The 23,516-nt window shown below is 43.8% G+C and overlaps 1 pseudogene; it reads left to right on the top strand.

Annotated features, from left to right (window-relative positions):
* The window catches only part of LOC141148077 (histone H2B 1.1-like), a 48,235-nt pseudogene extending 27,945 nt beyond the window's left edge, over positions 1-20,290 (top strand).
* The last annotated feature ends 3,226 nt before the right edge of the window (positions 20,291-23,516 follow it).

Here is a 23,516-nt window from a genome sequence, read left to right as displayed (position 1 = left end):
GCAACCTGATATGGGGCACGGGCATGGGCGTCCGCAGGTAGGGGCAAGGGGGGACGAGTGACCCCCCCTGGAATCGGCAAGGGTCCGCCACGGCCGTAGCTGTGCTGGCTCTCTGTGTTTGTGCAAGTTGGCTCCACAGCTGCTGCAGATCTGTGTCATTGAGCTTACAGTGCTCTTTACTGCCACCTCTGGCTGCTTCCTGTATGTGTGCCCCTCGTGTTTGCTTTGCTGCCTGTTGTATTTTCACAGGGGCATGTGGAAACAGGACTTGGGAGAAGTTGAGGCTGTGAGTACAAGTGAAGGGAGGAGGTTGTTTGTGTACAGGGGGGGCAGAGCTGTGTGTGGGGGGCCTGACATATATACAGATGAGGGGGGCAGCTGAGTGAATACAGGTATAATCAGTGAAGGGGGGTGCCAGATCATATCGTCTGTCCTGTCCTGTATACAGCTATATACACTCATCATCCTTTCTGTATTCCCCCATCATCACTGACTGCAGATATACATCATATGTCCTGTATATATAGCTGTATACAGGACAGATGATGTATATCTGCAGTCAGTAAAGATGGAGGAAGGTCTCTATATACAGGTAGCTGTATAACCCCACCTTCCTTCCTGTATATAGAGACCTTCCTCCATCATCACTGACTGCAAATATACATCAGCTGTCCTGTATACAGCTATATACACCCACTGTCCTTCCTGTATATACTAATACCTTCCACCCCCTCTACATACACATACTATACACCCTCTGTACTGTACAGGCCACATTTGATGGGCAGAATGAGGCTGCAATTGATGGGCACAGTAAGGCTGCATATAATGGGCACATGCTTGCACTTTATTTGATAATAACTAAGCCCCTTACCCTTCATGACATTGTCAAAAAGGGGTGGAGCATGGGTTTTCTTAAAATGATGCCCCCCCTGAAAAAAGTCCTGCGGACGCCCATGGTCACAGGTTGTGTTTATTCGTCCTAATCTGAGGACAACCCAATACATACTAATGTTCCCTGTACACTTCTGCATTGCCTCTATACTACCAGTCAGACATTACTTCTGGTTTGTGACCCATGGTGCAGAAGTGCGGCAGATGAACAAGAGAATACTGGTGACAGACTATGTCAGAGAATCACACACAGTGTTGACATTATGCCCTTAGACTTTTTTTTTCCTGCACTCGTGAGGGATGGGGTGCTGCTGTCTTCCTCCTCATTGGGAAGATTGATAGCAGCGGCAGCCATTGGCTCCCGTTGCTGTCAATCAATTACTGTGATGTGGGAGTGGGGGACAGGAGCGAGTCGCCCGGTCTGTGTTAATAGACGCAAACTGGGCAGCTTGGGAGCGAGCACGCATGGGTGCCCCCAGGGAAAGTTTTGCTGCAAGTTCTGGTTGTTATTTTGTGCAATAGTCACCCCACCATAAAAGGAGGATCGGGGCTGCTCTGTGCAAAACCACTGCAGGGGGGAGTAAGTAAGTATAACATGTTTGTTATTTTAAATATGTATACCCTTGCCTTGTAAAACAACCCATTCAGTTTTTTGGGGGTTTTTTTGGTGATTACATAATCTCTGCTATTAGCTGCATAAAGGGATCTTCCCAGATAGCAAGCAATTGTGCTGTAAGTTTGAAAAATGACTTGCTAAGCTATTGCCAGACTTGTCAGGCTTCACAAGTTTGTTGCACTAATCCGCATGGCATGACTCCAGATCAACATTCTTTGCAAACATTCTGCAATTCTGCTGCAAGTTCTGGTTCAGTTATGTTGTGCAATAGTCATCCCACCACAGGGGGCACTGTGGCTGAATGTTCATGCTGTGGACTCTGAAAGCTATTGCTGTGGACTCACCACTGCAACTTTGCTCTTACTAGAGACTTGCCACGCAAATTTGCTACAAATTGTAAAACTGTCAACTAGAACTTGTGCTTCAAGTGCTCTGCAAGTGTACAACCTGCCAATGAAAATGTGCAGCAAGTAAACAAACTTACAATTCAACACTGCCACAAATTTGTGGCAAGTTATCCTTGCTATCTGGGTTAGAGAGAAGGGGGTGGAGAAGGCAGTACACTGATCTTCCCAGTGAATGGCTATGCGGGGGAAGCATGTCAACAGATGTCTTGTTCACTGGAGGACAGGCAGGTTGTTCTCCCAGCACAGCCAGAAAACTCACCACACCGGGATGGATGCTCTCATGCCTAGTGTGGTCAGTTGCAATAGGAAAGCAGAGGAACTGCCAGGATCACCAGGTATTTCACACAAAGGAAGCTATACATAGAGAACAGGATACTTTTTAACACAAGCACGTGATACCACAGACACATAGGAATATAAAATGTTGGAGAACATATTCTTTAAAGCTCCACTTTAAGAAGAAACAAGGTCTAAAGTGTTGGGTTCCTAGAATGCTAGGCAATACATGTTGTAAACAAATTCTTCTTTCTTTTGTTTTTTTTTGAAAGAATGACTGGCAACACACAGAAACATTGATGCAAATGGGTACTAAGAGCATGGTGGTCTGATTAAAAAACACTCATAGATCATTTACGTAATGCAAAAACAGAGTTCCGAAATTGGATGTTATCTACAAGAAAAACATGAATTTAGGTATGGAAGCCCCTATCAGGAAAGGTGGGAACGGGGGGAGTTTATAGTATGGGGGTATGGCTGCTGCTTGTCATCATTCTACAGGCATTGTCAGGAATAAATGTATCTACAATGTAACATTAAAGTGGAACTCCAGTTAAAGTAGAACTAAATTCAAAGTCTTTTCTAATTTGAAAAGAGAAAAAAAGGGCGCACCAACCTTGTGCATTATCCTTGGATATATTTTATTATATTAAAAATTAAGTAAAAAAACTACTCACACATGACCTGACTTTTCGATCGGATCGGTCCGAATCCGTCAGGCAATCCGACCGTGTGTGGGCTTCATCGGACCTTCAGCGGACATTTTCTGTCGAAAATCAGACGAACTTTAGATTTAGAACATGTTTCAAATCTTTCCGACGGACTCGAATCCGATCGAAAAATCCGTTCGTCTGTATGCTAGTCCGACGGACAAAAAATGACACAAGAGCAGCTATTGGCTACTGGCTAGGAACTTCCTTATTCTAGTCCCTTCGTACATCATCACGTTCAAACGAACAGACTTTAGTCAGTTCATGTGTGGCCAAGTCCGGTCGTTCGAAAGTCCGTCGTAACTGCGTCAAAAGTCTGTCAGAAAGACCGTCGGAAGTTTGATGCTTGAAAGTCCGCCTGTGTATACACGGCATTAGTCTTACAGATACAACCAGCTCTTTGATGGCAACCATAATGTTGACGTGGCACTCAATTGAGTTTGACTTCCCTGACTTACAAGGTAAAAGGTTCAGGTCTGATTGTTGAGCGAGAGGAGGCAGAGGAAATAAAAATGCTTCCACCTGCCTGCAGCACAGTGATGCCATCATCTCCGCTGAGGCAAAATACCTGGATTGGAGCTCAAAGACTGCTTTTAAAGTGTTAGTAAACCCAGGACTCTGCATTCACTATATCTGGTCTCCCACAGTACACAGAACATGGAAATGCAATTATTTTAGTAAATATAAACTGCTGAATACCTTTTCTCATCAGCCGTATATAGCAGTCTTGTGACTTCTATTAGTGTCTGGTTAAAGCTTGTAGAAGGAGTTTTCATTCTCCTCTGATTGTCCTATAAGAATGCAGGACCCCTGACCCTCTGTCTGGACAGTGCTGATCACATGCACACTCACAAGAAAAAAAAAACTCTCTAGAAATACACACCAAACTGAGCATGTGCAGAGTGCCCCCAAGGCTCTGTACTATCAGCAGATGGATTGGGGACAGTGTAAGAAGGGGAGTATCAGAGAAGACAGGATCAAACAGTCTTTTTTACACAATGTGAAGATTAAAGGGGTTGTAAACCCTCGTTTTTGTTTTGTTTTTTAAATAACAAACATGTCATACTTACCTCCACTGTGCAGTTCGTTTTGCACAGAGTTGCCCCGGTCCTCCTCTCCAGGGGTCCCCCGGCCGCGCTGGTAGCTCCTCCCCGCATCGAGTGCCCATGTTGTAGAAGGCTCTCCGAAGGTGGACACCCGCGCGGGCGCGCTCCCGAGTCCTGCTTCTGTGTCCATTTACACAGAATGCAGGACCCAGCCCCGCCCCCCCCGCGTCATTGGATTTGACAGCAGCAGGAACCAATGGCTGCGCTGCTATCAATCTATCCAATCCAGAGCCGAGACAACGGGCAGAGAGGTAGAGCGTGTCTCCGCCGAGAGAACGAACAGGCTCAAGTGAGTAAAATGAGGGGGGGGGGGGCTGGTCAGTGTCAGACATTTTTTCACCTTAATGCATAGGGTGCATTAAGGTGAAAAAACACGAGAGTTTTTCAACCCGTTTAACCCCTTAGGTTCCACAGTGAGTATAACAAGCATGCTTTACTGCATATACAGACTGATTTTACTGTTGATAACACTTTAATGGTTAAAGTTTTTTTTAAAAAAAATATACTGTTGCTGTATATTTTGAAACGTCACTAATGAGTTCATGCAGACTTATAAAATTGCTGAAAAGTCCACTTTAAGAAGTAAACTAGGATCACGGAAATCTAAAGTCTAGCTATAGACCTCCTTTATACTGGGAAATGAATTTGGGCGCGCTCCATGGTTTGGCTCTTCCTAGAATGCTAGGTAATACATTTTGTATACAAATTCTTCTTTTTATGTTTTTTAAATGAATGACTGGCAACAAACACAAACATCCCAGCAAACTGGCTGGTGGTCTGAATAAGAGCCTATGTATAGATCATTTCTGTATTACAGTTCTTCAATAGAATGTTATCTTCAGGAAAACATATATACAGGTATGGAAACCCTTATCCGGAAAGGTGGGGACAAGGGGGGCTTTATAGCATGAGGGTCTGCCTGACTTTTGTCATTCTACAGATAGAGTCATAGCAACATATCTAAATGAATGTATCCATAATTCAGCAATAATGGGAAGGAAATGGCTACACTGCAACATTTGCCACTGCTTAAAGTGAAAAAGAATCCCACATTTTGTGTTGTCACCAGAACAGGATTAGAGGGGAAATCTTCCAGTGGCTCCATTGCTTTGCAGGGTTTCCTGCATGTTCCCTGAAGAGAGACTTTGATGCTGACATTAAAACACTGCCTGCACCATCATGCACAGGCTGCAAGAGAGGACTAGATAGGGTGTGCATGCACTGTGGCCCTTGGAATTATGGGATTTGTAGGGGGATCTGGGAACTTTCATTAATTCTGTTAGAGTGCCAATTCAGAGAATTGGCGCAACGTGAGCTGCAGGCCAGGCAGTTGCAGGCACAGTAAGTAGTAGGTGATCGGGACATTTTCTAAAGCAAACATTTAATCTTCTCTTCTAAACTGGCCAACACTGATCTAAATATAAGTAAAAAACTGTTTGGGGATGGCCCCTTCCTGTTCCAACATGACTGCGCACCAGTGCACAAAGCAAGGTCCATAAAGACATGGATGAGCAAGTTTGGGGTGGAGGAACTTGACTGGCCTGCACAGAGTCCTGACCTCAACCCGATAGAACATCTTTGGGATGATTTAGAGCGGAGACTGCAAGACAGACCTTCTTGTCCAACATCAGTGCCTGACCTCACAAATGCTCTTCTGGAAGAATGGTCAAACATTCCCATAGACACACTCCTAAACCTTGTGGACAGCCTTCCCAGAAGAGTTGAAGCTGTTATAGCTGCAAAGGGTGGGCCAACTCAATATTGAACCCAACGGACTAAGACTGGGATGCTATTAAAGTTCATGTGCGTGTAAAGACAGGAGTCCCAATACTTTGGTAGTATAGTGTGTGTTTATATATATATATATTATACTATATACTATATAAGAGCATATATGTAGAGTGTATAGAAAGAAGAAGTTGCATACAGGCTGCAGGAAGTCAGCAGCACTGAGATGCAACAAAGAATGGGAAAAGGGTTTGCTGAAAAAAGGAAATTGTTTACGATACACAGAGTTGTAGCAAACTAATTTATGTTAAAGTGGTTGTAAACCCTGTTACACCACTTTTACCTACAGGTAAGTCTATAATTAAGCTTACCTGTAGGTACTGTGAATATCTTCTAAACTTGCACAGTTTAGGAGATATCCACTGTATCCTCATGTGCCGACTTCATCGGCACGTATGCACTGAAGAAACAGGCCGTTCGTGCCGTTTCTTCAGTAGCCATGCCTTGACCGATGGCTCCCGCACGCATGCACCGGAGTGACGTCATCGCGGCACTGGTCAATCACACTTTAACTGCTTGCCGACCAGCGCACGACGATGTGCGTCGGCACAATGGCACGTACCTGTACGTCCCCTTTAAGACGCGGCTTAGTGGGCGCTTGCGCGCCTGCCACATACTCCGTGAGCGTGTCCACGGGCCCAGATCGTGACAGGGAGCGGCAAAATGGGGAGATGCCTATGTAAACAAGGCTTTCTCCTGTTCTGCCTAGCAACATAACAGAGATCTACTGCTCCCTGTCATCGGGACCAGTGATCTCTGTCATGTTGTAGTGAGCCCATACCCCCCTACAGTTAGTATCACTCCCTAGGACACACTTAACCCCTTGATTGCCCCCTAGTGTTTAACCCCTTCCCTGCCAGTGTTATTTATACAGTAATCAGTGCATTTTTATAGCACTGATCACTGTATAAATGTCAATGGTCCCAAAATAGTGTCAAAAGTTTCCGATGTGTCCGCCGCAATGTCGCAGTCACAATAAAAATCGCAGATCGCCACCATTACTAGTAAAAAAATATAATAAAAATGTCATAAATCTATCCCCTATTTTGTAGACATTATAACATTTGTGTAAACCAATTAATATACGCTTATTGCATTTTTTTTTTTTTTTTTACCAAAAATATGTAGAAAAATACATATCGGCCTAAACTGAGAAAGAAATTTGTTTTTTTATATATTTTTTGGAGATATTTATTATAGTAAAAAGTAAAAAATATAGCTTTTTTTTCAAAATTGGATGCATTTTATAGCAGAAAGTAAAAAATATCATTTTGGTTTTCTTTTCAAAAATTGTCGCTCTTTTTTTGTTTATAGCGCAAAAAATAGAAGCCACAGAGGTGATCAAATACCACCAAAAGAAAGCTCTATTTGTGGGGAAAAAAAGGACGTCAATTTTGTTTGAGTGCAACATCGTGCGACCGCGCAATTGTCAGTTCAAGCGACGCAGTGCCGTATCACAAAAAGTGCTCTGGTCAGGAAGGGGGTAAATTCTTCCGGGCTGAAGTGGTTAAAGCTGAACTCTTCCACAAGCAAATATTGCCTAAATACATGAGTCATGTGTATTCTTCCGTGAATCTTGGTGCACTTTGTGTATTTCTTCCAGATCTGTGCAGTAATCCAGTGTGAAACTTTGCCTCTGTGCAGGAGCTTCCTGTAATAAAGACTGCTCACTTCGGCTCTCTCTCCTTATGCAAGGTGACTGGTCTTGTCTCCGCCCCTCTCCTGTAGCTTTCTGCAGGCAGCCTGTAGTGGGTGGAGCCTATTGGGTCCCCCCCTCCCACAGCTCTGCTCTCTGCACAGGCTATGTACACATGGTGTCACTCCTACCCTGTTTCCCCGAAAATAAGACCTAGCGTGATTGTCGGTGATGGCTGCAATATAATCCCTACCCCCCCAAATTAGCTCTAGTTAAAGTCCTTGTAGGTCTTATTTTCAGGGTAGGGCTTATTTTCGGGAAAACAGGGTAGGGCTTATTTGGGGGGTAGGGCTTATATTGCAGCCATCACCGACAATCACTCTAGGTCTTATTTTTGGGGAAACAGAGTACCTTTTTCCTAAATATGCAAGGACATTTGATTCACACAACGAGGATTTTAGATCCTTTGTAGCTATCGATTGAGAAATGCATTTAAATAAATGTATGTGTGCCTGGAGTTCAACTTTACATTACAGTTTACATCCATTTTAATGTTTGCTTGAGGTGGGTTTTTAAGGATATGCAAAAAAGGGCTACTAGGCGAGGGGAGGGATTGTATATATGTACTGTATATAATAAACAAACAGGTTCACAATATACAGGAAGGAAAACGTATACCCAACAACACAAGTACAATGAAGCAGTAATTGGCGATACTTATACTAAATGCATGCCTGACAGGAATATAATGGAATTCAGGTGGAGACTTTAATGGGCCATGCTTAACAGATCACGCTGAGCACATATAGAATAAATATTCATCATTAAATGTATCTTCCGATGCTCCTCAGGAGATGTTTGACCTTGGGGCCATTAATGTCTTTAAAAGTATCTGTAGCGAGATAGTGATTCATTGTTATTGTCACAGTAATTCCATTAGGCCAACAACAACCATTACGTTCGTTTTTCCTGCACGAATGAGAACCCTGCTATGACCAGCACGCGATAATTAATGTTCTGGGCTTTAGGAATGCTATTACATGTGCTGAGGAAAATGTTTTTTTTTTTTCGTTTTTTTCGTATGATGGATTGCGCTGTTATTTAACTTGGTGACATTTATGCAGTTATGAAGAAACGCAGGAAGAAAAATGCAATGTTTTGTTTACTGTCATTTCCCCTTTAAATTACATTTGAATTCGCTTTGAAAGATGCTGGTGTAATAAAGAGAAAATGTATGTGCAGAGAGCGATGATGTGTAGCAACCAATCAGATTGGATCTTTCAACAGTTTAACAAAGAATAATGAAATGTAAATGGTGGATGGTAGCTTTAGCTCCCTGCACTATGCTTTCCTTTTTATATTAAACGCTAAATTCAAGTATGTTTTTTTTTAAAGTGGTTCTAAAGTTAATAAACCCACAATAGTAAAATCAGTCTGTATATGCAGCATAGCATGCTTGTTATACTCACTGTGGAACTTAAGGGGTTAATCCTCTGCATCGTGTATGCACAGATCCTCCCCTCCTGCACTGTTTATCTGGGGAAAAGCCAGCTAACACAGGGCAGAGTAGCCAACCTGCACATGCTCAGTTGTGTCTTTTATGCTGGAGAGAATAATTACCTGTTCTCAGAGCTAGCCAGGTCACATGATATTGGCATCACACATGTGGGCGTGTAAACAGGCTGAAGTAGAAATCTCCTACTTCAACTCTCAGCACTGGAGAAACTGTGTAGTTTATCACTGACCGTGGTGTACAGATCAGCCAAAACAATATATAGTGGCAATATTTTTATGTAAAAATAAGATTTATAAGCTGTGGGCACGGTTGGGGGGGGGGGGGCAGATGAACTATTTTTATACTGCTGGCTTTAGTAACACTTTAAGGTTTCTCACCCTAAAGTCACGTGTTACTAAACCCACAACAGTAAAATCCGTCTGTATATGCATTAAAGCATGTTTGTTATACTCACTGTGGAACCTAAGGGGTTAATCCTCTGCATTGTGCAAAAAGGCTGTTTGATCCCATCTTCTCTGATCCTCCACTTCTTCTACTGTCTCCAAACCATCTTCTGGTAGAACAGAGCCTTGGGGGCAAGCTGCACATGCTCCGTTTTGTGTGTATTGCTAGTGAGTTTTTTGGTTTTTTTTCTTGGGAGGGTGCATGTGATCAGCACAGGGCCAATCAGTACTGTCCAAACAGAGGGTCAGGGGTCCTGCAGCCTCTTTGGACAATCAGAGGAGAATGAAAACTCCTCCTACAAGCTTTCATCAGACAATGATAGAAGTCACAAGACTACTCTAATTGCTGATGAGAAAAGGTATTTAACAGTTAATATTTACTAAAACTATTGCATTTCCAGGTTCTGTGGGGGACCAGATATAGTGAATGCAGATTCCTGGGTTTAGTAACACTTTAATGCATTCATGTAATCCCTCTCCTATACCCAGTGAAGTGAACAGATAATGCACAGAGATGAAACAAATCCTCCTACATAAGTTTTACTTGTATATCTTCTATCTTCAGCTTTATAGACTGTTTAGAAAGTGCACATCCTGTCAGAATTTTTTTCAACCTGATTCACCTGTGGGTGTGGATTCTAGCTATACAATGTGAGACAGCTGATTGTAGGAAAGGCACCCCCCCCCCCACACACACACATAGGCAGAGACTTGCACAGCTGTGATCTGTGCTGTGAATAGACCAGCTGTCTGCTAATCTATTTATAGCACCCACCTGACCCAAATTTCAGGCTGGTTTTCTCTCAGTCGACGGAGAACTTATAACAGAAGGATGTAGCAGGAGAAAACCACAGGACTTAGGGCTTTGGAGAGAGATAAGAAAACACTGCAGATATAAGTGCCCAGCTCAAATTTCATGAAGGTAAAAAACCTTCTGTTGCTGCAGCTCCCCCCAGACCCCCCTCCTTTTTTCTTCCCTGAACCCGATCCAATCCAGCGATGTGCACGAGCGCAGCGGCTCCAGACGCTGTATCTCTCCTCATTGGACAAATTGATAGCAGCAGAAGCTCCCCGCTGATGTCAATCAAATCCTGTGACAAGGGAGCAGGGGGAGGGGCTGTCCCGCTGTCTGTGTCAATATACGCAGCAGCGAGGCTCGGGAGCGAGCACACAAGGATGCCCCAATGTAAAGCGGCTTTTCAAGGGGGCACCCGACGAAGAGGAGGGGCTTGGAGCGGCAGAGAGGGACCCCAGAAGAAGAAGATGAGGGGTGCTCTGTGCAAAAGCGTTGCAAGCACAGAGCAACCACTTTAATGCAGTCTATGCATTAGGGTAGAAAGCCTTCCAATATCAGCTCTACCTAGCACCCCTCTCCACCAATACTTACCTTACTCCTCTTTTAATCCAGTGCTGTGCCTGAGTGCAGCATCGCTGCTTTCTCTCTGTCTCCTTACAGGATTTAGAGTCAGCAGCAGGAGCCATTGGAGCTATCAAATCCTGTGATTAGGAAGCTGGAGGCAGGGCCGAGCCAGTGGGGTTGTGTGTGTCTATGGTTCACAAAAATTGGCCTAAAGAAAACCCAGAAGGTCTGTTACAAAAAGGACCAGGCAGCATAAATGACAAAGGCTTTATTTACCAGATATGAAATAATCAAGGCAAAAAATGGCATAAAAACGCACATACCGCTACCAATCCAACATTAAAATGACAACCTTGTCAAAGCTACGGCAGCAGCCGCTTGCATAACACATCGCACACTACAAACTGAAAGATGTAGCACATCCTGCAGATTAATTGGGAGTGACCTGGTAATGGGACTAAATGAGAAGTGCATAGTGCGCCAGCCACCGCTATAACACCACGGCCCTTGTCTAATAGCTTCCCATAACAAATGTCACCACCATAAGCTCCACACCGATGATAAACTCTAATAAGGCTCACGGCTCACCCTAACATGGTTGAATATACTGTAGAGTCAAGAGTTACCAGAGATAAAATCAATGGCGCAGTCTCCACGTTCAGGCTCAGTGAATAGCCACAAGGTAGTGAATTCACACTAACAGTTTCCATGGCCATGTAGCAAAGTTCCATCAGGGTTGAACCTAGTAGAGTTATAATGCTCTAATAAATCTGGTAATAGAACGAGCATACTGTAAAGCACAGGCAGCATGTAGTAGCACATCCAGACAATCATCATACAGTGCTGACAGCATATACCAGTGATGGCAAACCTTGGCACCCCAGATGTTTTGGAACTACATTTCCCATGATGCTCAACTACACTGCAGAGTGCATGAGCATTATGGGAAATGTAGTTCCAAAACATCTGGGGTGCCAAGGTTCACCATCACTGTCATATATAAATGAACAGGGTTTGGCTGATGCCATCTCATAAATTGTAGCTCACCAGTCCCCCAGGTAACCAGCCACTTTCAGCAAAGTTATAATAGGGGGTCACACGCAGGTCCGCCCCAACTGTAGATTTTAACACACAATGGGGCTCTGGCCATCTCAGTCCTTCCATAGGCATTCACAGTAGCGTAGAACTGCCCATACCAGCAATGGAGCTTAGTGGATGAAAGTTGTGGTGCCCATTCGTGCTCAGTCAGTGGCTGCCATGCATGATGACGTCACCTGCGTAATGACGTCATACTGACATGTTTTATCCATCAATAGGATCGTGCTTCTCCAGGGCTGTCTCCCAGATACCAAGCAATTGAGCTGCAAGTTTGAAAATGACTTGCTAAGCTATTGCTAGACTTGCCAGGCTTCACAAGTTTGTTGCACAATTTGAGCAAGTCCGCATTGCATGACTCCAGATCAACTTTCTTTGCAAACATTCTAGAAGTCTGCTGCAAGTTCAGGTCCAGTTATGTTGTGCAATAGTCCTCCCACCACAGGGGTCACTGTGACTTGCAGAGCTTTTGCTGTAGACTCACCACTGCAACTTTGCTCTTGATAGAGACTTTTCACGCAAATTTGCTACAAATTGAAAAAGTGTCAACTAGAACTTCTGCTTCATGTTCTCTGCAAGTGTACAACTTGCCAGTGAAAATGTACAGCAAGTTAAAGTGGAACTTCAGTCATTTTTTCATCTTTCCATCTATTAAATCTTCTACCCATGTTGTTTTAACTTTGGATAGTAAAACATTTTTTTTTCTGCCAGTAAATACCTTATACAGCCCACTTCCTGTTTCTTGTCTGGTAAAATGCCTAGGCGTATGACATCATGCACAGCTCTCTCTCTCACTCTCGTGAGAGTGAGAGTGCCAATGAGCCATAAGAGGGCCAATGAGAGCTGCCGCTGGTCTCCGGTAAGAGTACCTACCCTTCCCCCTGGGTGACAGATGCACAACTCCCAGTGAACTTGTTATAGGTGATTGTCCACTACTGCCTCCCTTGCACAGACTTTTGTTTCCAATTTTCTATTACCAGATTTGTTCAGTTTGCCATGTGAACATTCTGATGTGGATACAGGTAGACTTTTCTACATCAGTTGAACCTTCAAATTCAACCTATTGTGACCAATAGCAATTGATTTTGCACCTGTGCTATTTTAGTATTCATGCACTTTAATATTGGTATTTAACCCCTTTTGGTCATATATGTGTTTACATTGTGGTGGTGTTATATTTACCTTTGTTTATAGATACACAGTGACTATTTAGTCATTGATTTTGTGCATATGATGTATTAGCATTTATTCACTTGGTATACAACCAATTCCATCACGGCACTTATGTGCCCACATTGTGTTGGTGTCGCACCTATTTAAAATTTGTTACATACACATGCCACTTAGCGCTGCACTTTTTACTGTATTCTCTACACAATTTTGTCACCCCGTAGTGTCAGCCGCCACCCCTTCTTTTTATTTATGATAGTGCAGTCATTTCATTTATTTTCTTCTTACCTGCATGCATGAACCCTCAATCTGGCTGGAGCTGTGGGGAGACACAGTTCATGTAAAGAGACCATTTCCAAAGGGTGAAATGTCTTGAGAACAGGAATCAGGATCTGCGTAGATTTTTAAAACAAGTGTGATATGAGTCATATCCTTTTATTAAGCAGATTTAAGTTTCTTTTTGCTGGTGGTGGATCACAATAGAAAAGGTTCATTTGAAGATTCATTCTTCTTTTTCTCCAATAATTTCACAAGGACTTTCAGGTTCGGACATTTTAAATTGTCACATTTTTGTTTGGTAAATGTTAGCTCAGCACATTTTTTGCACTATGGCCACACACAACCCGGCTCAGGAATGAACCCGCATGTCTGCCCCCATAGCAAGCAACAATTAACATGTCCAGTGCTAAAAAACCTGCTCAATGTTAAATGAAATACAATATACAATATGTAATATGTAGGTGCCGGTGGCCCGGCTTTCCGGTGACGTGAGTTCTGGAGTTGCACATCATTCGACAGGGTCCGATTTCACCGATCTGATATCACCGATTTTCATCATCATCCTTTCCCAGCAATTTGTGAGATTGATCTTCGGCAAGTGTCCCCACCGGTAGTGCCCAACCTCGAAAGGGGTAACTTGAGATGCCTTTCACTGGGGAGCAGGGCTGGTGCAAGGATTTTTGACACCCTAGGCGAAACCTCATTTTGCCGTCCCCCCTGGCTAAACCCCTGACTCCACTCTCTTTTCCCTGCCCATGTATACCCCACCTTTTTAATGAAGCGTCCATCAAATGCAGCCTCACCAGCGCCCTATCAAATGCAGCCTCACCAGCGCCCTATCAAATGCAGCCTCACCAGCACCCTATCAAATGCAGCCTCACCAGCACCCTATCAAATGCAGCCTCACCAGCACCCTATCAAATGCAGCCTCACCAGCACCCTATCAAATGCAGCCTCACCAGCACCCTATCAAATTCAGCCTCACCAGTACCCATCAATGAATGTTTGCTTGCTTCCATTCATTCAGGAGTCAGAACACAGACACAGTCCTCCGCCACTGCTGCGCCTCTGACATTATGTGCGAATGGAGCAGCGGCTGCCTGCTGATGCTGACACTTAGTTGCTTGCTGCAGAGAGAAGAGAGTAGGAACATCAGTGGCCGGGCACCCTAGGCAGCAGGGCGCCCTAGGCGGCTGCCTAGTTTGCCTAGTGGTAGCACCGGCCCTGCTGGGGAGGCTTTACTGCACACCATGGCGGGAAGAATGTAAGCCTGTTTACCACCTTTATGTATATACCAACATGTTTTTCTATAAGGACATGTTTTTTATTGTTATCAATATTCTCAAATGGATTTAATCAAGTGGACTTTTCTGAGTGATTACTATATTTCACCTGGGTGGTTGTGTATCCCTCTTGGGTATTGTCCCTTGTCATTGGAGCAAGAACGGTGTTGGCTTTATGGCCATTACCAGCAACCCTTGGTATATAACTTTTTTTCTGGTAGCCCATATTTATACTTTGAACAGACATTGAGACTATTCCAAAGAGTCTGTGTGCTGTGATCCTGTGTTATGTTTATTTCACCCCCTATCGTCCTACCCTGTCAGCCCAGGCTCACAGTCCACTACAGTAGATAGCCACACTAACATCAGTGACGCTCTCCATTGTATTAAGGTCCACTGACATGGAAAGAAGAGGACCCAGGGGTATCATGTGACCTGGCCACCTCCACAAAAAAGATTTAATTTTAAAAGATACATTTTTTTAAAGCACGTGTGTGGGAGAGGGGCAGATCGAGGGGAGTAGGAAAGCTGGAGATGGACTTTGAGTAAAGTAAGGTTATAAAGCTCACATGACAGTACCCTGTATCTGATAGCAGACACATATTTTATTTAAATTTTTTTGCATATTAACGTGCACTGTTAGGCTACCCATTCAAACTGGATGGGCTGGCACGAACCTCAGCGGCCCAGAAATTAGACCTGCACTTTTTTTGACACCGCACTGACTGCAACCCATGTTAGTGCATTACCACAAGGGGCACTGTGGTGCCGCACACCTTGGGCAGCAAGTTGCATTGGGGTGCCATTTAAAATGAACAGCACAACATCACACCATTGTAGCATGCAATGCTGTCCACTGCGGTAATGCCCGTGGGAACATGCACGTTCCCTCAATGCAATAATGTGAATGGGGCCTTAAGCAAAGTTTCACTGTACATTTTTGACTAAACTTTCTTCATCAACATTACCAGTTTTAAACTTTTTTTGTTTTACATTTCTTCAATTGCTTCCTGCTTTCTGGCATAGGCCAGATTGATATCATACATCCCAGGAGTCTTCATGAGCATTTTCTTTTCTTTCATCTGGAGGAAGGGCTTTCCTAGCTAAGCACACCTTTCTGCATGCATGCCTAAGCTAATGGCAGATAGATTTCAGGAAGTAAATGCTACATGAATCATCTGCCTTTACTCAATTTGGCCGTGGCTAAAAATAATAGGGGGTGTTTTTCGAAGTAATTTCTGAACAAAAAAAAGCTTGGAGACATGGATGGATGAACAAGTTTACTTTAAAAATTAAAAGTGAATTGACACTTACCTGTCTAGGGGTCCAGCAGCGTCCTCTCCCAGGCCGGTTCTTCACTGCTCTTCGGGGCCCCACATGGTACCCCCCCCCCCCCCCCAAAAAAGTGCTAAAAATAACAGAGGAGGGCATAATGTGAAACTTCCCCTTTAGGGTGAAGTTCTGCTTTAAAGTGGAGGGCCACCCTGGAAAAAAAAATTCACCAAAAATCCTAAAAGAAATAAAAAAAAAAAACATTTGGAAAAAAAAATTTTTTAAACTTACCTAAACCCTTGTTGCTAGGCAGTCTTCCTAATCTGCCTCTTCCTATTCCGCAGCGTGTTCTGCTCCTCGGTGAGCGGCCCCGTTGTCTTCTGGGAACTCTGTGTGTTCCCAGAACACCACAGGGCCATTCACAGAGCGCCGCGCCACTCGCGCATGCGCAGTAGGAAACTGGCAGTGAAGCCGCAAGGCTCCACTGCCTGTTTCCCTTACTTAGGATGGCGGTGCCGGGACCCGAGAGCCGAGGGACGGGTCGGCCTCGGGCGGCCGACATCGCGGGCACCCAGGACAGGTAAATACTTATTTAAAGTCAGCAGCTAGAGTGGTAGTAGCTGCTGACTTATAAATTTTTTTTTTCAGGGACGGAAACCCGCTTTAAGTAGCATTTTCAGTTTGTAGTGCTCAGATACAGTTGGGGTCCACTTTACACATTAAGCCTATGTTTCCACGATTGCGTCCGCAAAGTCGCGCGATTTACACTGCGACTTTGCTATGCGATTTGTGATGCGACCGGTAAAAACCATGTGAGAACAAGTCGCACCGATGTCGGAACAAAGTAGTGCAAAAACCTTTTTTGGAGTCGCTGCAACTTAAGTCGCACCAATTAGAACGGGGACCATTGAAATACATGGGTTTTGACTTGTCATGCAACTTCACATGTGTCAAGTCGCACAAAAACTCGCAGTAGTGGAAACAGAGCCTAAAGCCCCATACACACTATCAGATTTTCTGCTGATTTCTGTCTTCAGATTTACCAAAACCATGTAGTGCAAGGGCCTTCCTGATTGCATACAAATTGAAACTCCTAAGGTTTGACCTCATATTATATGGTTTGGGTAAATCTGAAGACAAAAATCAGCAGAAAATCTGATAGTGTGTATGGGGCTTTAGATTCATTGGAATAGTATGACCAAGGGTACTGCATCATTTCCTACCATGCAGAAACATTGTACAATATATTAAAGCTGGGAGAAGCATTTTTTTGGAAATAAATACATCTTAGCCATGCTAGCATTGGTTCAAAAGGATGAAAATACAACAAATGTTCTTGGATCAAGGTCATTTGGACCCGTGGACCTGCCAGCAGTGCATGCTCAGCTACCCCTGCCGTTGACCCACTGAGTCATTTGCCATTAAGTGGGAGGGAGCGGGTTAAGCCTAAATGCTTAGAATATGTTTTTATTGGGCAATTAAAGGTATGACTGCAACATTATGTGCTTCCTCATTTGGCACCAATCGCCATTTCATCTGAAACTGAAGGTGAAAAGTGATTTCTATAAAACACGGCTAGCATGACACAGATGCTGATGGTTTCAATCAAGCACAGCTGTTAGGCATGACCAACACTTAAAAAAAAAAAAACTCCAGCCCTGTGAAATGAGCTCTGGGCAAAAGCCTTAGAGAGACGTGCATAACAAAGCCCAAAAGCAGCAACTATTATGTACTACTAATCTTGTGCTAATGACTTTTTTGTTTGTCTTTTTTTTCCAACCTCCTTGGTGATCATCATTGTTTTCACTGACGCTGGATAGGAAGGGAGTCGTTGCACTACAATTTATATTCAAAGTAACCAAAATAGGCATTTTTAGCCCACATAACGAGGTGAAAATGGAGACTTGGGAGTTATCATATCCAGACATCACCAAATGAAAAGAAAGCAGAAAACTTTCACAGGTTCCAATTAAGTTGTTTATTAAGTTGAGTGTGACTTGATCTAAGAAGTAGATGTCTACCTACAATTACCATAAACAATGATATACATTTGCAGCAAAAAGACCTTAAAGGGGTTGTAAAGGTTCAGTGTTTTAAAAAAAAGCATGTCATACTTACCTCCGCTGTGCAGTTGGTTTTGCACAGATTGGCCCCGATCCTCCTCTTCTGGGGTCCCTCAGCTGCGCTCCTGGCTCCTCCTCTTCACGAGTACCCTATCAGAGAAGCGCTCTCCTTCGTGGACACCCATGCGGGCGCGCTCTCGTGTCCTGCTTCTGTGTCTATTCACACAGAAAGCAGGACTTGACCCCCCCCCCCCGATACCCGCATCATTGGATTTGATTGACAGCAGCGGGAGCCATTGGCTGTGCTGCTATCAATTCATCCAATCAGGACCCGTGACACCAGCTTTTTCTGGTGTGCTCCTCCCTGACGCGAGAGAGGGAGTACAGGTAAGTAAAACGGGGGCTCGGGGGGGCTGCAGCATTACATGAGGTTTTTCACCTCAATCCATAGAATGCATTGAGATGAAAAAACTTAAGGGTTTACAACCCCTTTTAAGGCTGGGTTCCTCCGCATCCAATTCACAATAGCAGGAGATTTTGATTGGTTGTCTATGGAGCCGGTTCACATATCTCCACTGTGGCTCCAATGCGAAATTGCACAGGAACCCTGTGCGACTTTTGGTCTGTTTCAGGTGCAATTTCAGCCAAAAATTCAGGCTGAAATCGGACCTGAATTGGTGAATGGGGACACACAGGACCCCTGCTGTGAGCCGCATGCAATTATAGTGTGAACCACGCCTTAAGCCAGTCATAACACAAGCATCAGTCAAATACACATAAAGTGAATAGATAGCTGCCTCTGTCTGCTCTCCTTTTGGGTGGACCATTTGAAAGGGAACAATTAGGAGGCATACCAGGTCTGTACCTGAAAGCAAAAGCCTATCTCTAGCAACATTCTAGTTTTGTGGATTCTAGACGGCAACATACCTCCCAACCTTTTGAGATTCAGCACACTCCTGACTCAACCCAAGTTACACAGAGCATAAAGAATCATTTAAGAAAATGACTGGTTTAGCCTATAAGTACTTTTTCTCCACTATGTTTCCTGTACACTGTTTTTTCAAAATGCAACAATTTAGAGCAGTGGCTTCCGAACTGCAGCCCAGGGGCCGAGTGTGGCCCTTTGCTTGCCTTTATCTGGCCCTTGGGGTATTATTCCACCAACTGACACAAATGACGAGACGCTATTCCCCCTACTGACACTATCAGTGGAGGCGCTATTCTTCCCATTGATACCAACAATGGGGCACTATATCTCCTGGGGCATTTTCTACTCCCACTGGTCACAGTCTGACCCCCCTAAAGCCTTAAGGGCAGTAAACTGGCCCTCTGCTTAGAAACTTTGGAGACCCCTGATTTAGGGTTGGTGAATGGTTTAGTATACTGCAACAGAGTGCCCAGGTACTCACTATGCTGAGATGCAGAAGCAAGCCCCTTAAACTCGAATTTCCCACAACTCTCTGGGTTCCTGGACTTGCCCATGAAAGATATGTTTCTCTGCTTCCCTCCCTTAAGCCAACCATACGTGGATCAAATTTCGATCTTTGTATGGGCAGGGTGGTTGTACAGAAGTCTATCTACCTATCAACTACTGTACAAGCACCCTGTCAGTTTTTTTCTGCTCAATTGGCGCCGCCAGCTATAGCCAGTAGCACCAATCAGTGTAAGTCTCCCTGCTGTCAGTATATAATATCTCAGCAGGATTCACCCGTCTACCTCAAATGTGTGGATAGGGAAAAACAATACTTAAAAAAAAAAATCATCTATGGCCATCCTTAACAGCTCAGAGGGGTCACACCTGATGAGGCAGAGGTAGCTAGGCAAATGACCTCCAGGCAGGTAAGAGGCTCTTCACTATCAAAACTGGGCCAGAGCCTAAAAGCACGCAGCTTCTCTGGAAGACCCAGTTTGTGTGAAGAGCCCCTCCCCAATGGCTAACAGAGTTCACCAGTTAAATTGGGGTTTTCCCAGCACATAGCAGACAGATAATAACCCTTGTCACGCCTGAACCAGCCAAGTCGGTCCTCGCACCCAAGAAGGGCTTCAAGATAGCCGTGACCAAGAGCCAGATGAAGGATGGCAAGAAGCGTAAGAAGAGCAGGAAGGAGAGTTATGCCATCTACATGTACAAGGTGTTCAAGCAGGTCCACTTCAACACCAGCATCTCGTCTAAGGCCATGAGCATCATAAACTCCTTTCTCAATTACATCTTTAAACTTGTTGCTGGTGAAGCTTACCGCTTATTACAACAAGCACTCCACCATCACCTCCTGGGAGATCCAGACGGCCATCTGCCTTCTCCTGCTCAGAGAGCTGGCCAAGCACACCATCTGCGAAGGCACCAAGGCCGTCACCTAGTACACCAGCACCAAGTAGACTCTCTGGAATCCTCCGAATAACACACCAGTTCTATTGGGGTGCTCCCCCTGTGTCCTCAAGCCTTTGGATCTCTCCAGCTATTCACCTGTGTTACCAGAGCTACCTTGGACATCACTGAGAAGGACACTGTGTTTGAGGATAATTGCAAGTAGCTGTTTGTGTCCAGATTTATTTTACTAAAGTAGTGATTCTTAGCTAGACATATACTGAATATAACAAAAGAACCCGTGAAATAGCTTTCTGGTCTCAGGGAACCTCTGCTATTATTTACTATATCTACAACTCAAAGGAAATTAGTGTCATGGTCAATAGGATAAATGCTCCTTATACTTTGGGGGCAGGGACTGATGTGTATGTACAATATATATGTAAAGATGTAAATCACTGTGTAAATTGTCTGTTCTGTATAAGTATCTGTAATAAATAAATTTGTAGAGTCTCCCATTTAGATAGCTAAAAAAGATCATCTGTGTCAGTGGTTATCTGAGAAGCAGAAACTGCCTACCCCTAGCAGCCTCTGGAGGAACCCTGGCTGAGAAAGGCTGCGATAGAGTTTTATAGAGGCAATGCCATGTAGCACGTTACATTGATAAAAGTGGTTGTAAACCTAAGTAAACAACTTGAACCTACAGGTAAGCATATAATAAGGCTTACCTGTAGGTACTGTATATATCTCCTAAACCTACACGGTTTAGGAGATATTTACCATACACGCTTGCGCTGGCATTAACGGCGCATGCGCTGTGAAGAAATGGCCCACGGTGTTGTTTCGTCACTAGCGTCACGCGACTACAGCCAGTCACAGAGCCGGAAGGAAGAGGGACAGCGTGGGATTCGATTGCAGGTAAGTGGCACATAATGGGCTAGTATGCAATGCATACTAGCCCATAATGCTTTTACTTTGCTGGGGAAAGCAGGGGAAAAAAAGAGGAAGTAAAACACATCAGGGTTTACTTCCTCTTTAAGCTATAGAGACATAGCTGTGAAAAGTCCATGCTTGTAGAGCTTTCATATTCAGTTTTGTATCGCACTGCAGTGTATGCAGGCTCTTTGCCATCCTGAATCTGTTTTGCATTGTTCATTCATCTTTGCACTTGTTTAGTAAACAGCAAATTACAGTTGACTCTCCGATCATCCAGCTGATTACACATTTAGTAGTTAAAAAGAACAGGTAGAGTTCAATACATTGGAACAAAAAGAGGGATAGCTGAGAAGGAAAGAGGGACAGAGTGATTTGGTTTCAAAGGGATAGTGCCTCCAAATGTTGGAGAGTTGGTAGTTATGGACAGCAAGCCAGCCATTATAGGGAGTACATGTTAAAGGTGTAGTTCAGCCCCGGATTAAGTATGAGGAGTGTGTAGTAGAGTATCCTTGGTCTTTTAGCAACAGAGAGTAGCATAGTAGCTATATATATAAAAAAAAAAAACACATCTGCATGGGAAGGAGGGAGTAAAGTAAATCAGCAGAGAACAAGGAACAATTTATGATAGGTTTAGATATTTTCCATTTTATTTTAACGGAAATCTCCTTTGAGCAATAATGGGCAGTTTGGATATTTACTGTGTTTGTCAACTTTGGGAAGGTAACCCTACTCCTTTAAAAAAAAAAAAAAGTATAAATGGCAACTTTCATACTTCTGTGTTAGCAATTTCACTTAAAAAAAAAAAGCTAAGAAACAGAAACATTTATTAAATAAATAACTATATTGTATATATAATATCCAACATTAGGTGGAAAAGAAAGATAAGTTATTTGTGCACAATATAGGATGATACTACAGTACAAAAGAATGTGACTTTGTCCATACAGTCTGTAACAATTAGACAATCAAGGTAGATAGCTGAACGTCCGCACTCCGAATATACACCTTTATTGTGGCAAAAACAATGTTTAAGAATCCAAAGCTGTCACATCATGGTTGAAGCCGGTACAGAAAAAGTCATGACTTAGCACCTACCATGATGTGAAACGCGTTAGCTTCTTTTTCTGTACCAACTTCAAACCATGATGAGACAGCTTTGGATTTTTAAACATTGTTTTTGCCACAATAAAGGTGTATATTCAGAGTGCAGCCGTTCAGCTATCTTCCTTAATTGTCTACACGTTTGCAGAGTCTGCACCTGAAGGTTTGAGTGGAGCAGGCATTCATTTGGGATACTATGCCTAGAGCAGCATCACTCCTCATTATCATCTGTAACAATTGCTAGAAACAGGTTTTTGATAGAATCACCATAAGCTATATTTAAGCAGTCTCACCATCCAGTGAATTGATCTTTCTTAAAACTCAATTGCCTCTTAAAAGTAGCACAAGTTGTCTCTTGACAGCTGTTTTCACAGTGCAACTAACAATATTTGGCCGCTGAATGATGTGTGCATACTTGTGCCTATGTAGAGTGGAGAAGGAGTGCAAAATCAATGGGATGGGGAAAATCAACTGGGCCAATCATCAGTGAATTGACAGCTGATGTCTGCAATAACAATTTGGTTGTGTTTGTACCAAAGATAGTTTATTGGAAAGCTTTTTACATCAATCAGCAGCTCAACAGAGAAACCTTTTGATCCAAATCAAAGCAGTATTTTTAAGCAAAATGGCAAGATAAGGTTTGGCAGTAAGTGACCCATAAAGCAGCGGTTCCAAACTGCAGCTTCATGGCTGGATGTGGCCCTTTGCTTGTCTTTATCTGGCCCATGGGGCACTATTCCTCCCACTGACACCAACAGTGGGGCACTATGACACCAATGGTGGGGCATTATTCCTTCAACTGACACCAAAATTGGGGCATTTTTCCTTCCACTGACACCAACAATGGGGCATAATTCCTCCTTCCACTGATTTAAAAGAATGCGCATTATTCCTTGCAATGACATCAATGATGGGGCAAACTATTCCTCCAACTAATACAAATGATAGGTTACTATTCCTCCTCCTACTGATCACTCCTCCTAAGGCCCCTTTCACACATGCGGACAGTATGTCCGTATTTCATCCATCCGTTTTCGGATGAAATACGGACATACATGCATCCCTATGGGATAGCGGGTGTCAGCGGATGTACATCCGCTAACACCCGATGTTGTCCGGCTCCGCTCTCGTCCGATTCTGCGGACGGAAGAAAATCCTATTTTTCTATCCGTCTGCAGAGCGGATCGGATGAACACGGACAGACGGTCCGTGTTCCTCCGATCCCCCATAGGGGAGAGCGGAGATCTGACAGGGCGGTCC

The sequence above is a fragment of the Aquarana catesbeiana genome, linkage group LG06 (assembly GCF_042186555.1).
Source record: "Aquarana catesbeiana isolate 2022-GZ linkage group LG06, ASM4218655v1, whole genome shotgun sequence".
Lineage (NCBI taxonomy): Eukaryota > Metazoa > Chordata > Amphibia > Anura > Ranidae > Aquarana > Aquarana catesbeiana.
Note: the sequence above shows the minus strand (reverse complement) of the source record. Positions and strands in the feature narration are given on the sequence as shown.